Raw genomic sequence first — 13,054 nt, 5'->3', positions numbered from 1 at the left:
CATTAGGATGTTTAATAGTTACTTGAGCTTTCTCCAACTATAAAAAAAATATGAAAATTAAAGTAGTTAATAATCCTCAATAAAAAAAAAGTTCAGAAGTAAGCAACTAGTATATTAACATATAAACTAATTTATAATTAATATTTAGTACCCATCACCATATAGTTGAAGGATCACAGCTATAAAAATTTTTTCATTAAAATCTATATCATCTCCTCTTCTTATATCACAAATAATTCTAATAAAATCTAGATATGATACACAAAAACATATTAGATACTAACATAAAAATATCTACTACCTAGAACTATAAAATATTAATAATAAAGGTGTCATAGTTTTTTTTAGAAATCTAAATGTGAATGAATGTACAAATAAAATTATACAAAATATTACTTAATAAATAATCATAATCAGTCTTTTTCTGTAGTACTTCATCAATAGAAAAAAGTTGTAAATCAAAAGATGATATAATAGGATTTGGACTGTCAATAACAGAAGTATTCTCTTTGAAAATAATATGAAATTTATGTTTAATAACTCTTAATACTTATGAGTTAGAGATAATCATAAAATTAAAAAATTTATAGATATTTCTTTCTTTCAGAGTATTAGAGAAGACAGCTACATCAGGATGTTTAATAATGACTTGATCTTTTTACAACTACAGAAAAATATAAAAATTAAAGTAAATAATTCTCAAAAAAGAAAAATCCAAATGTAAGCAACTGATATATTAACAGTAAGCTAATTTATAATTAATATTGAGTACCCATCAGCATATGATTGAAGGATCACACCTGTGAAAATTTTTTCATTCTATTATTATTCTTTTAATAATTTGATAATTAATTTTTATAAGTAATTTTATATTACTAAAAATTATATATAATGTTTCTTTTAAAGTTTATGAATTTAGGTTTAACAGTCAAAATATTTTTAATTTATTAATTTATTATTTTTTTTACTACTTCGTAGAATAAAAATGTATTTTTTCGTTTTTCATCGAAGTTGATCCTGTAAACCCCGTAAAATTAGCGAATAATTAGTCAATAAATTAAATTTTAATAAAAGAAATTTAAAATATGAATTTTATATTAAATTAGGATAGAGCTCACCAAAATGAGAATTTTGGCACTAATTTTAAAGAATTTGGCCCAAAATTAGACTGAACGGACTGAACCAAGTGGACCGGGCCCATATTGGACCCAAGGCCCAGCTCAACTTAGCCCAATTAAGCAAAACAACACCCTCCTTCCTTGTTGGCATTCATTTTCACGCTGAAACTCAGCATGAAGGGGGAAGGAACTCTCTCATAAACATAAACCTAGGTTGATCTTCAAACAAAGATAACTTTTGATTCGGAGTTCTGATTGACGAGCCGTTTGCTACCACGCGTTCATCTTGGAGTCCTATTCAATTCTATCCAAACAAAAATTAAAGAAGGTTTTAAAAGCTTGAAAATGATATAAGGTTTGCAAAAAACTGAATTCTGTAGAGAAAGTTATGGACGCCGAAAATCCGATGCTAAAAACTGAAATTCTGAAAGTTGTAGCAGAACCAAGAATTCTGGTGTGTGCCTACACACATAGCTGTGCGCACGCACCCAGTAGTAGCAGAAGCCCGTACGCACACCTTTGTGCGCACGCACACCTGGTGTTTTTCACAAAATGTGTGTATGCACGCCCCTGTGCGCACGCACACACCAAGACATGCTTTCTGCTGGTGGCGCTCGCACAAGTGAGGCGCACGCACACCAAGTAGCTTCTGATTGGTGTGTGCACGCACGCATCCGTGCGCACGCACACGTTCTGCTTTCTTTCTGAGCTGTGTGCGTGCGCACACACTCTGTTTTTCAGCACCTGTATTTTTTTATAATTCAAACATGATTTCGAACCTCTAAGCTCCCATTTTTATCCATTTAACCTTAGAATTTATTAGTAAGCTTAGTAATTAATTGGAGTTAGGAAACTAAGGTAACTTAAGGGTGAAGTAAAGGTTAAAATGAGGGATTAGGAATGAGAAGGGTGAAAATGTTATAAAAATGATGAACATTATGATAGTGAGATGTTGATGGATGATTGAACTCATTTGGAATAAATGAATGTATGCTTGAATACCTGGGTAGTAGCAAGGATGGTAGTTCGTCCCGCTTGCTCCAGGTTAATGTTTGAGAATTGATAACGATCATGCTTGATTTTGATTGAATAAAAGTATGTTTGTGACGCCTGGATAGTAGCAGCAGTAGTTGATCTTTCACTTGCTCTAGGTTGAGCTTTTAAAAACCCGCCTGGGTAGTAGCCGCAGTAGTGGTTATTCCACTAGCTCTGGGTTAAGCGGGTAGTAGCAAGGGGGTTGTAGCTCAAATCCACTTGCTCTGCATGGGTTTTTCAGTCCATGGTTAGCTACCAAGATATGTCGGGTTGGCTATATAACCGACAGATGATATCATCAGCCATAGGACAGGCATACATCATGTACATTTGTTTGTTTGCGATTGTGCATTACTTGGGATTGCCTAACTGAACATTTATCCTGCTAACTGTTATACTTGCTATTTGCACTACATGTTTCCTACTTGTGTGTGAAATTATTTGTTTGTTTGTCTCTGCTGAATCAATGGTGATGAAGGAGTGGAGAAAGGGTGGATTGGTTAGGTGTTAATGTTAGGTTTAAGGTAAGTAAGTTTTGGATTCTTAGGTTACCTACCCCTTTTATGGCTTCTGCTTAGAGTTTAAGTTTTATAACTGCATGTTGGAGTTCTAGGATTGCCTCTGACATTCCCAGGACCTTATATATTATATGCATGGCATCTTTACCATGCTGAGAACCTCCGGTTCTCACCCCATACTATATTGTTGTTTTCAGATGCAGGTCGAGAGGCTCCTTGCTAGGCATCTGGATTTTCTGAAGCGGAGTAATTCTTGGATTGTATTTTGGGTTTTCAGTTTGTATATATGTCTACGTACTTAGCTTTTTCTCCAAGAAATTAGTTTATTTTGTTCCTTATAGAGGTTACAAGAGAGTTAGGGACTTGTTTTTGTATTTTGTGTACTTGGGATACTTATGTATATATATGTAAATATTCTCCGGACAGCCTTGGCTTCGTAGGCTGAGTCAGGAGGTAGTTACACTGTATTCTTGGCTCTCTACTCACTCTTTCGTATATTCATCTCTATGACCTTTAGTTTTCTTCTCATGCAAGTAATTCCATCTTCTGAGTGTTGCGCTCTTTATTTTGCGAATTTGCTTTACCCATTTTTTTAAGGCTCCTAGTATATATTTCCTTTTTATTATTATTATCTATATTTCATTTTAGAAGTCGTAGCGCCTCGCCACCTCTGTTTTACAACCTATGTGTAAAGCTCTATGTGGTAGGGTGTTACAGATCCTTTTAAAGTACAAGTTACAATTTTTTATAATATTTTTTTATGTGGCCATTCTATTATTATTCTTTTGATAATTTGATAATTGTTCTCACCCAGACTTATTCTTTTCGTTTTACATTATAGCGCAATTGTCTTTCACTGCAATCGTTTACAACAATGCATCACATCCATCAAATAGCACCTTGAGTTGTATTTACTATCAGGGTTCTAATTACATATCTATAAGAGTTCAACAAAGGGGAAGTAAACTCTATGTTACTGAAAGATAGTTAGATTTACTCATATATTATGACAAACCTAATGGAATGCGAGTAAAGTTAGTTTTCTTAGAAGAAACTTGATTTTTTATTAAGTAATTGCATCTAAGAAGTTTTACAGGCCAAGTTTAAATTTCATTCCTTCCATGCTTTCTATTTCTGCCAGAAAATCTTTGAAGTGGAGCATATAATGAGATTGAGTTTCTTTAATTTAGGTTCAGTTTTGCTAAAATTGTGTCAGACTTGGAGATAGAATTTCAAAGATTAGTTTGTATTTAAATTTTATTCTTTTAAACCTTTCGTAATAAAAATAATTTTATAACATATTTTTTTCAGTAATTATCAGCTTTCTAGTGCGTTAATGCAATGCTATTAATGGGAATAAAGGTCAATTTAATTTTTTGGTGTGACTATTCTATATCTTGCTGTATTACATGGATAGAGAATGATAAAGTTTATTTAATAAGATGATGGTATGAATTTTCACGGATTCTAAATATTCAAGCTAGTGACATTATTTCAGTTGGTTATTGTTACGAGACTAATTCTAATCTATATATGTCTAAGGTCTAGAATAGCTTAAATATTATTTAAATAATTTGGTTCTAATATTAGCATTTAATTAGATTAGTTATATAAAAATTTAAATTATTGCCTCAATTTATATATTACGACAATTATTTTTAGATATGTTATTTTTAAATTTTTAATATAAAATTTCTTTCGTTTTTAGTTTATAGATTTATTTTTTTTATCCTTATTTGCTTTCAGTATAACTAAAAAAAATAGTTGAGTTAAAAAATTTGACAATCATTATCATTATTATATTATTCTAGAACGGGTAGCATTATGACGCCAAGAATGTTTATGTGACGCGTTATGCATATCGCTTTCTCCTCAACTTATTTTAAAAAAAATATTTTTTTATAATTATATAAAAATTAATATTTAATAAATAATTATACTAATTGTTAATCATTTTTAATTTCAATCATACATAATTAGTATTTATATGATATTTATATTAATAGCATCTCTCTTCTTAACTTATTTTAGAAAAGTATTTTTTTATAATTATATAAAAGTTAGCATTTAATAAATAATTATACTAAATGTCAATCATTTTTACTATCAATCATTCTAATTGTCAATAATTAATATAATTAGTATTTATATGATATATTTATGTTACTAGCACCTCTCTCTACTCTCAATTTATTTTAGGAATGTATGTAAGACCAAAACTTTTGAAAAATCTTATTCTAAATTGATTTTAATTTATTTATTCATTAAAGACTTTAATTTAATTTTAAAAATTATTTAATTCAAGCTAATTAAATCAAGTTTTGATAATTAAATTAGAATATTTTTATAATTTTATAATTATTGGATAATTTTCTATATTTGAACTATAAAATTTAGTAATTGCAAAATAATAAAAATTTTATATAAATTGATTTAAAGAATTGAGATTTTAAAATTTAATATTTTAATTTTTATGAATAAAAAAAATTAAATACATTATCTCTAATTATTGAATTAGAGTATTTATTTAAAAATAATTTATAAATTGATAATTAAATAATATTTTCATAAATATTATTAGTAGATTAAAAATTGATTTTTGATTTTTAATTACTCCTAATTTTAGTGAAATGATTGATCTACCGCTAATCCTAATTCCCAAATTGGGAACCTAATTCCAAATCCCTAATTCTAAACCTAATTTTCCTTTCCCAGCTGCCATTACCCCCTTCTCCTTTCTGAAACACCAACATACACACATGCACAGGGATGGAGAAGAGAGAAAGAGAGGGCGCCAGCGGAGAAGAAGAGGGGAGGGAGCCGCGCCACCACCATCCAGCTTGTCGCGCCGCTGCCACGGTGCCGTCGTAGTCGCCGAGAAGAGAAGAGAGGGAGAAGAGGAATGCAGCCAGTAGCCAGGGGTAGTCACCGTCGCCGCCTTGGAGCCATCACTGTCGCCGAGCCGCACGTCATCACCGCTGCGAATTGCGAGTAGAGGAGAGGGATAGAGACGCGTTCGCGAGGGAGCTACTGCCGTGGAGAAACTTATCACCGCGACCGTCGCAGCACCGCGACCGTCACAGCACCGCCATCCTCGCTACCATCCGCGCCTCTGTTACCATCGTTGAAGCGAACGAGAGAGAAGGAGACGTGGAAGGAGGAGCCGTTGAAGCGAACTTGCTGCCGTCACGTCCTGCCTAGCCACCGTCATCGAAGCCTTATTGCCGTTGATTAAGGATGTTATCGTGAAGCTCAAGGATAACGCGTAGAAGTTGAATGGAGTTGTCTTTCCATTGCTAAAATCATGCTTCGATTTCTGCCCTGTACTGCCTGGATCCATTCACCATTTTGCCCGCCTCTGTTCCGGTGGGGTTTGCTGTTCTTCATGGTGAGACTGAATTTGTTTTACTTCTTTCACCATGATAATTTGTTTTAGTTTTACCTAAAAGCCATTTCATGTTACTTTTAATTTATGTCAGAATAAACTGTTGTTGTTCAGTGTTGATGTTGCTTCAGTTGCAGTTCCAAACCCCATTTGGTTCTAGTTTTGGTTCTGTTTCGAGCTGCGTTGCCATCTGGGTAGTCACCAACCACAGCTGCCGTTGCTGGAGCTCACCGGAGCTGCTGTTATGCCGTTCCTTCTTTTATTCTTAACTTCAGTAAGTTATTCTCGCCTCAAAACCCCTTTAGTTTCTATCCCGTTATCTTACACTGAGGTTTTGTCATGATAATTGCTATAAGTTTGAGTTTTGGTTATTATATGCTGTGATTAGATTTGCTGGAGTTAAAGCTGCAGTTGATTTTGGGGCTGAGGGAAAGGGTTTCTGGTGACGGATTTAATTTATGGATTTGACTTTCCGAGGTAGGGGCATTTTCATTAAACTCATTTTTATTCTTAAGAGTTGTTATAAATTGATATTTAAGCAAATAAATATTTTTAGTGATTATGGAGTCTTACGAATTGAATTGAATTGCCTTGAATGAATGTGATTGCTTACTTGACTTTGGCTATTTCTAAATATTGAGTTGGTATTGAGATAGTTAGTGGAAGATTAATTTGAAAATATGATTTGAATGTTTATCAAGTATAATTTGAGAATTGAAAAACGATTTGATGTTAGAGTTAACTTGGTTTTGGAAAATGGCTTGATATTTGTGAATGACTCGGATTTGAAACTGTTGGAAAGGGTTTGAGTAAATGTTGGTTGGCTTTGTTGGAAATGATTGAGATCTGGAAAGGATTATAATATTGAAAATAAGCTTGATTTGTTGAAAAATGAGTTTAAATTGAAAATGGTATGAGATATTGAAATTGGTCTGATTTTTTAAATTGAATTGAAAGGAGTTTGAGAAATAGTTTTGTTGGGACCCGAAAAGGGTGGCAGAGTCTAAGTTTTAGAGGAGATGTTGTCGAAATTTTATAAAATTAGAAGTTTCATTTGAAGTAATTATTTTAAAAAGGTTTAATTTTAAGCATTATATGGTTTAAGATTACTTTATTAATCAAAGAAAGAATTATGTTTTGAATTGGGATTGTTAATGAACGGAATGGAAAGAATGATGATGAGGATTTTCTTTGAAACATGATTTATGAGTCTAAGTTTTAGAGATAAAATATTTTATTTAATTTTTTAATTTGTTATTCTTCCTTAACTACTTTATAAAATAAGAATATATTGTGCATTTTTTTATTAAAACTAGTGTATCTTCTCGTACCTGTACGGGATAATATATAAAATTATATAAATTTTTTTATTAATATTTAAATAAAAATATATATAGTAATTATTATTATAAATATTTTGCAACTTAAAAATATTTAAAATAATTAATATTTATTTTAATCAATTTGAATTGATTAAATAGTCATCTCATTTGTCCGCTTAAACAAGTATTTAGAGTTTGAAACTCGTCTTATGTGTATAATAATCCATTAGTTAGCGAGAGACCCTTAATAAATAGAGCATCAATATGTGGTGGATTAGTCATCGACTTGCCAAATTAGGAAATCCGTCAAAAAAAATTGTATTTGTCTTTAAAATATATTAATTTTTTATTAATAGCAATATTTATGGATTTTTGTCTTTGTTAAAATTTACTTGGGACAATTTTATTTGTCAATATCGTATTCATTCTGGAAGTCAAAATATTATGATCAACATTGTTACTTGTTAAAACTTCACATTTTATGAAATAATTTTTAAATTATCAAATTCATAAACTTATGTCATTACAAAAGTTATTAGATCGATTAATATTTTTTAGTAACATGATGTACTGAAATACCATCGTTGAGTATTAGTTAGTGTGAAAAAAATCAATAACAACTTTTGTTATTCAATATATAATTTATCTTATTGAAAAATAAATTAATATTTTTTAAACTTATAAATAGATTTTTTTCTAATTTTTTACACCATTTTATTTGAAAATATTTATTATTAAAAATAGTAAATGACCATACTATCCTATAATATATATGACATACAAAGTAATTTCTTATTTTAAAATTAATTCTAGTTAGTGAGACAAAATTTAAAATATTTTTTTATTTTCTTACTCAAATTTAAATTTAAATTTAGAATTGATTAACAATTCATTCTTTTTTAATTTTAATAAAAAAATAAATTAGATAGATGTAAAATATTTAGCATTTAATAATTTCAATTATTTAAATTTTAATTACCAAAAATTGTCTTAAAAATTAATTATAAACTTAATAATCGATAATATATATTATATTAGTACGTAAATAATAATATCCAACGTATTCGTTATTTTTTTAACAAAATTAATGTATAATCTATTGAGAATTGATTTATTATCCAAAAATTTTTTCATAAAAATTATAATATGTGAAACTAGTGATCTTATTTTTTATTATTATTTAAGAAATTATTCACAATTTTTTTAATTATGCAATTAACCTAATTAATAATTTTTATTACTGCTTTTATACTAAAAAATATCAATTTATATTATTTACATATTTTTTCACTACTAATAAATAAATAAGTATTTACACTATTATACTTATTGTCCTAAATACTTATTTTGTATGTTAAATTTATTAAATATTAAGATGAAAATATTGTTCAATAAATTATATAAATAGTCGTTATAGAAAAAAAATATCATATATAATAATCCTTGATATATTAGTGTCATGTATATATTAAGATTATCTAATTTAATTGTGTGAGTGATTATTGTTATTTTCACTTTTTTGTTACAGTAAAAAATAATATTTAAAACTAAAAAAGAGATGGTTAATTTTTTTAATTTGAATTAAAAAATGTCTTGTAAATATATCTAACTTTTACATATACTAAGTGTTATAATATTAAATAGTATAGTATTTGCTATAATAATGACTCAAAATATTAATCCAATATATATTTGGACCTAGTAAGACCTCAATGCAAGTAAAATAAACTAAAATCTATTGTTAGGGTTCTAAATCCGACTTAGGTTCATTACCTTAAAGGCCCAATGCAGATGAAGTCCACGCGTCCCCTCTTAAATTGGCTAAGATTGGATCTCCATTGTTAGTTAGATATGGTAATGAGTACTCAGGGGAGCGTGAGAAGTCCCCTTCCCATCCCTCACTCCTATTTAAAAAAAATGATCCCGTTCCTTCTCCGTCATTATAAGTTCTTGTTTAATTATCCCTTAGAGAATGCAGATCTCATTAGTTATCTACGAATATTCTTTGAAAACTTTTGAAAAAAATTAACACAAAAAGATATAATATAATAATCATAAAATAATCAATTCAATATAATTCACTATAATTTATAACATATTCGATATGAAAAATAACATTTCAAAAGGAAAAAACATAAAAATATATTACAACATAATAACATAACATAATTTTTGGAATGATACTGAGCGACGTAGTGACGAACTTGAGAGGCAGAGAAAGTGACTTAGAGAGAGAGAGAGGATCGAGACTGAAAATGAGTCCCAAAGAAAAAGGAAGAATTCGAATTGGAGGCAGAAATTAAGGTTACTAAATTCAAGAAATAGACTGATATATATATATATATATATATATGATAAATTAATAATTTTATATTCGCGTATATTTAATAGTTTCCATGGGGCGGGTACTTATATTCGTGTCCCCATTAGGGGTGGCAAACAGAAAAGTCCACCCTGTCTCGCCAAAAGCTTACCATCTGACGGGTTGGCCCACCCCACCCCGCCTAATGGTAGGCTGGCGGGCTCTCATTTTTTTTTATAAACCATTAAATATTAAACAATATATATAATTTTTAAATTCACACACATTAAAGTCTTTATAATTATAAATATGTAATAAACATAATTATAAACCAAATTTTTTGAAACAAAATAATAAAACAAACATTGTCCAAAGCAAAACAAATATTGTCCAAAATATATAATTAAACATCTTCAAGTTTATAATCAATCAAATATAAAATATAATCCAAAATATAACTTAGAACATCTTCAATTATCATCTTCATCCTCTTGTAGATCAATAATATCATAAAAGTTTGTAAAAAAATGGCTCTGACAAAATAAAAGCTTAGCCCTGTGGGAAAGTCCGCCCGCACCCCCGCCTCGCCGAAATCCGCCAAAGTCCATGAATTAGGTAGTGTGAGGTAGCCAGGCTTTTTAAGTTTGGCGGTCTCAAATTTCCAGCCCAACTCGCCTTTTTGGCGGGTTATGCAGGCCAGCCCGACGGGTTTCAACCCATTTGCTACCCCTAGTCTCCATCCATTTTCACGTGACAGGTCGTGAGGATTTCACGAATCTCCATCTAGCCCCAAAACGGAAGTAATCCTTGCAAATATCCGTTTCAACTGTTTTTGTGATCATCCCTATTGCTAGTATTCATTGGTTCGTGACGTGGAGCTATTCTAGCCACTTAATAAATTTTCAGATAATCATAGTTTAGGTTATATCATTTTTATAAAGTCACATGTATCCTTGTTATAACAATATTATTAGAAGATAAATGGATAAACACTAAGCTATTGTTTGGATATAAGATGGAAAATAAGAGGAAAGAAAATGGAAAGAAAAAAATGAGAGAAAAGAAAAGTATATTTTTGTGTGTTTTGTTTAGATGAAGAAAAAATGAATAGAAAGAAAATAGAAGAAAAATTTTCTTTTGCTTGGATAGAAAGAAAAAGTAAGAAGAGAAAAAATTATAATAGAATAAAATTATATTAATGTTTTTATATATTATATATAAATTATAATTCAAATAGTAACTCTATATTTTTACCCATGTTTACACTTCTTTGTCAGTTTTCTTCTCAATTTTGAAGAGAAAAAATTTACATGAGCTCTACATACATTTTTATGTTTTCCATTCAATTAAATAAGTGTTTAATCAAAGAATTTAATATTTATATAATAATATGACAAAATAAATTAAAGTTTGAGTTTAACCATAGCAAGCTCTCAAGTTTAAATTTTCATAAATTAATTTATTTTTGTTAAAGTGAGTTGCCCAATAAAAAATTCATATATTAAAGTAGAAAATAATTTTTTATAAATACAAAATTAAAAAAATTATTCTTAAAAGTTGAATATGCAAATAAAAAAATAAATTATAATTTGTAAAAATTATCTCTAAAATTTATTATAATAAATAATAAAACTGTAAAAGTCATGTATCTATATAAATTAAATTATATTAAATAATAAGATATTTAGATATTTAATCAACCTAATTAATTAGTTTGTAACTGATTTGATTTAATAATTTAAAAAAAATTTGAATAACCTTTTTTAGAAATATGCCAATCTAAATAATATAAATTGAAGATAAAAAAATATAACTAAATTATATAATACAACATAATATTCCTAAAAAATTGTTTCATAAAAGATCTAATGCCAAGATATTTATCATTATCTGTAGTGTAATCTAATTTCACAATTACTTAAACGTTCTTTTTATGAAAAAATCGCATTATTTATTTTGAAAAAATAATATTTACTCACTATTATAATTTAAATAGAATATAAATAGATATTAAACCAATTTATTTTAATAATTACTCAGTCACAAATATCCATCAAGGATATGAGATTTAAGATCATATAAAGTAAATATAGTATCTACAACTTTTACACTATCATATGATAAGATGATTATCATAAGTTTTTTTAGCATAAATTAAACAGAACAACATATAATAATAAAGAAACAATCAAATCCAAAAAAATTATAGAATACCTATCATACACTACGACTGTTAGTAATGAAAAGCTTTAACTATTTATTCTTTTATTAGCTATCTTTTTATCTACTATGCATTTCATTTATGAATATGTTAAGGACTAAACCTATGTTTCAACCTTTCAAAATCCCATATATTCTTGCCAAACACAATATTATTATGCCTTTTTTTTATAAAAAAGATTGAATGAAAAAATCCTTGGTAAAAAGATGAGGTTCTCTTATAATATGTATGACTTTTTATGATAACAAAATAAAAATGAAAAGCATGAAATAATATTGTGTATATTTAAGTTAATTTTAATATTTTTTAATAACCAGATTTATCATAACGTTACTGATCAACAATGACAGTTAATACGAATTTGATATGTTTTGAATATGCTATACACACTACAAGGTTTTTGTTTATTTGTGGCAGTTTTTTTTCTATTTGTGGAGGTTTCAAACCCCCTCAAAAAGGATTGTGGCAGTTTCCAAAACCCCCAAAATTTGAGGTGCCACGAGCTTTTTTGTGGCGGTTTTTCACAACCCCCACAATATCATTTAGTGGCGGTTTTCTATCCTTTTTGTGGGGGTTCTGTGCTAGCATTTTGTGACAGTTCTTGGTTAATTTTTGTGGCAGTTCAAAATCCCCACAAAAGAAATTTTCCATTTAAAAAAATAGCTATTCTGTAGGGGTTTTAAACCTCTACAAACCTATCAATATTATTCTTAAAATATTAATCTGGATGTTAGAATTACATTATTATACTAATCATTTACTATTTAAACAATATGTGTTAAACATATAATAATTAGAGAACACTATGTACATATAATATATATCTCAAGTGAACTAGTGTCCAAACCAGCACTAACCATTTCTTCTATTCTTTTTTGAATCTGCAGATTACATATTTTCTATTTCAGCTACTGAAAAGCAATAAAAAAACAAATACAAAAGGCTAAAAATAATTAACATTAAAATTGAAAAGAGTACAAGTACAAACCTTAGAGATGCATGTTGTTCGAACTCATTTTCAAGGGCTTCAGATCACAAATCAGTTGCATTTACATGTGACTAGTGCTGAAATAGATGTAGAAGGATTATGCATTAGCATTTGACTTATCATTAAAAGGCAAATAGATGAAATTATTTATATGTTGAAAAATGC

General features: G+C 28.7%; 1 protein-coding gene across 9 annotated transcripts in view; it reads left to right on the top strand.

Moving 5' to 3' along the window:
- The first annotated feature begins 5,307 nt into the window (after nucleotides 1–5,307).
- Nucleotides 5,308–13,054, top strand: part of LOC112801221 (putative ubiquitin-like-specific protease 1B) — a 34,571-nt gene continuing 26,824 nt past the window's right edge. For 3 of the 9 annotated variants that reach the window (XM_072237112.1, XM_029298325.2, XM_029298324.2), the window contains exons 1-3: nucleotides 5,389–6,059; nucleotides 6,171–6,330; nucleotides 6,445–6,533. The gene's annotated coding sequence lies outside the window, so the exon portion shown is untranslated. Of the gene's footprint in view, nucleotides 6,060–6,170; nucleotides 6,331–6,444; nucleotides 6,534–13,054 lie in introns of all 9 variants that reach the window. The other 6 variants (XM_072237113.1, XM_072237108.1, XM_072237109.1 and 3 more) reach the window with 5 other exon arrangements.

Source organism: Arachis hypogaea, chromosome 5 (genome assembly GCF_003086295.3).
Source record: "Arachis hypogaea cultivar Tifrunner chromosome 5, arahy.Tifrunner.gnm2.J5K5, whole genome shotgun sequence".
In the NCBI taxonomy this organism is placed as follows: domain Eukaryota; kingdom Viridiplantae; phylum Streptophyta; class Magnoliopsida; order Fabales; family Fabaceae; genus Arachis; species Arachis hypogaea.
This window is presented reverse-complemented; position numbering and strand designations above follow the sequence as displayed.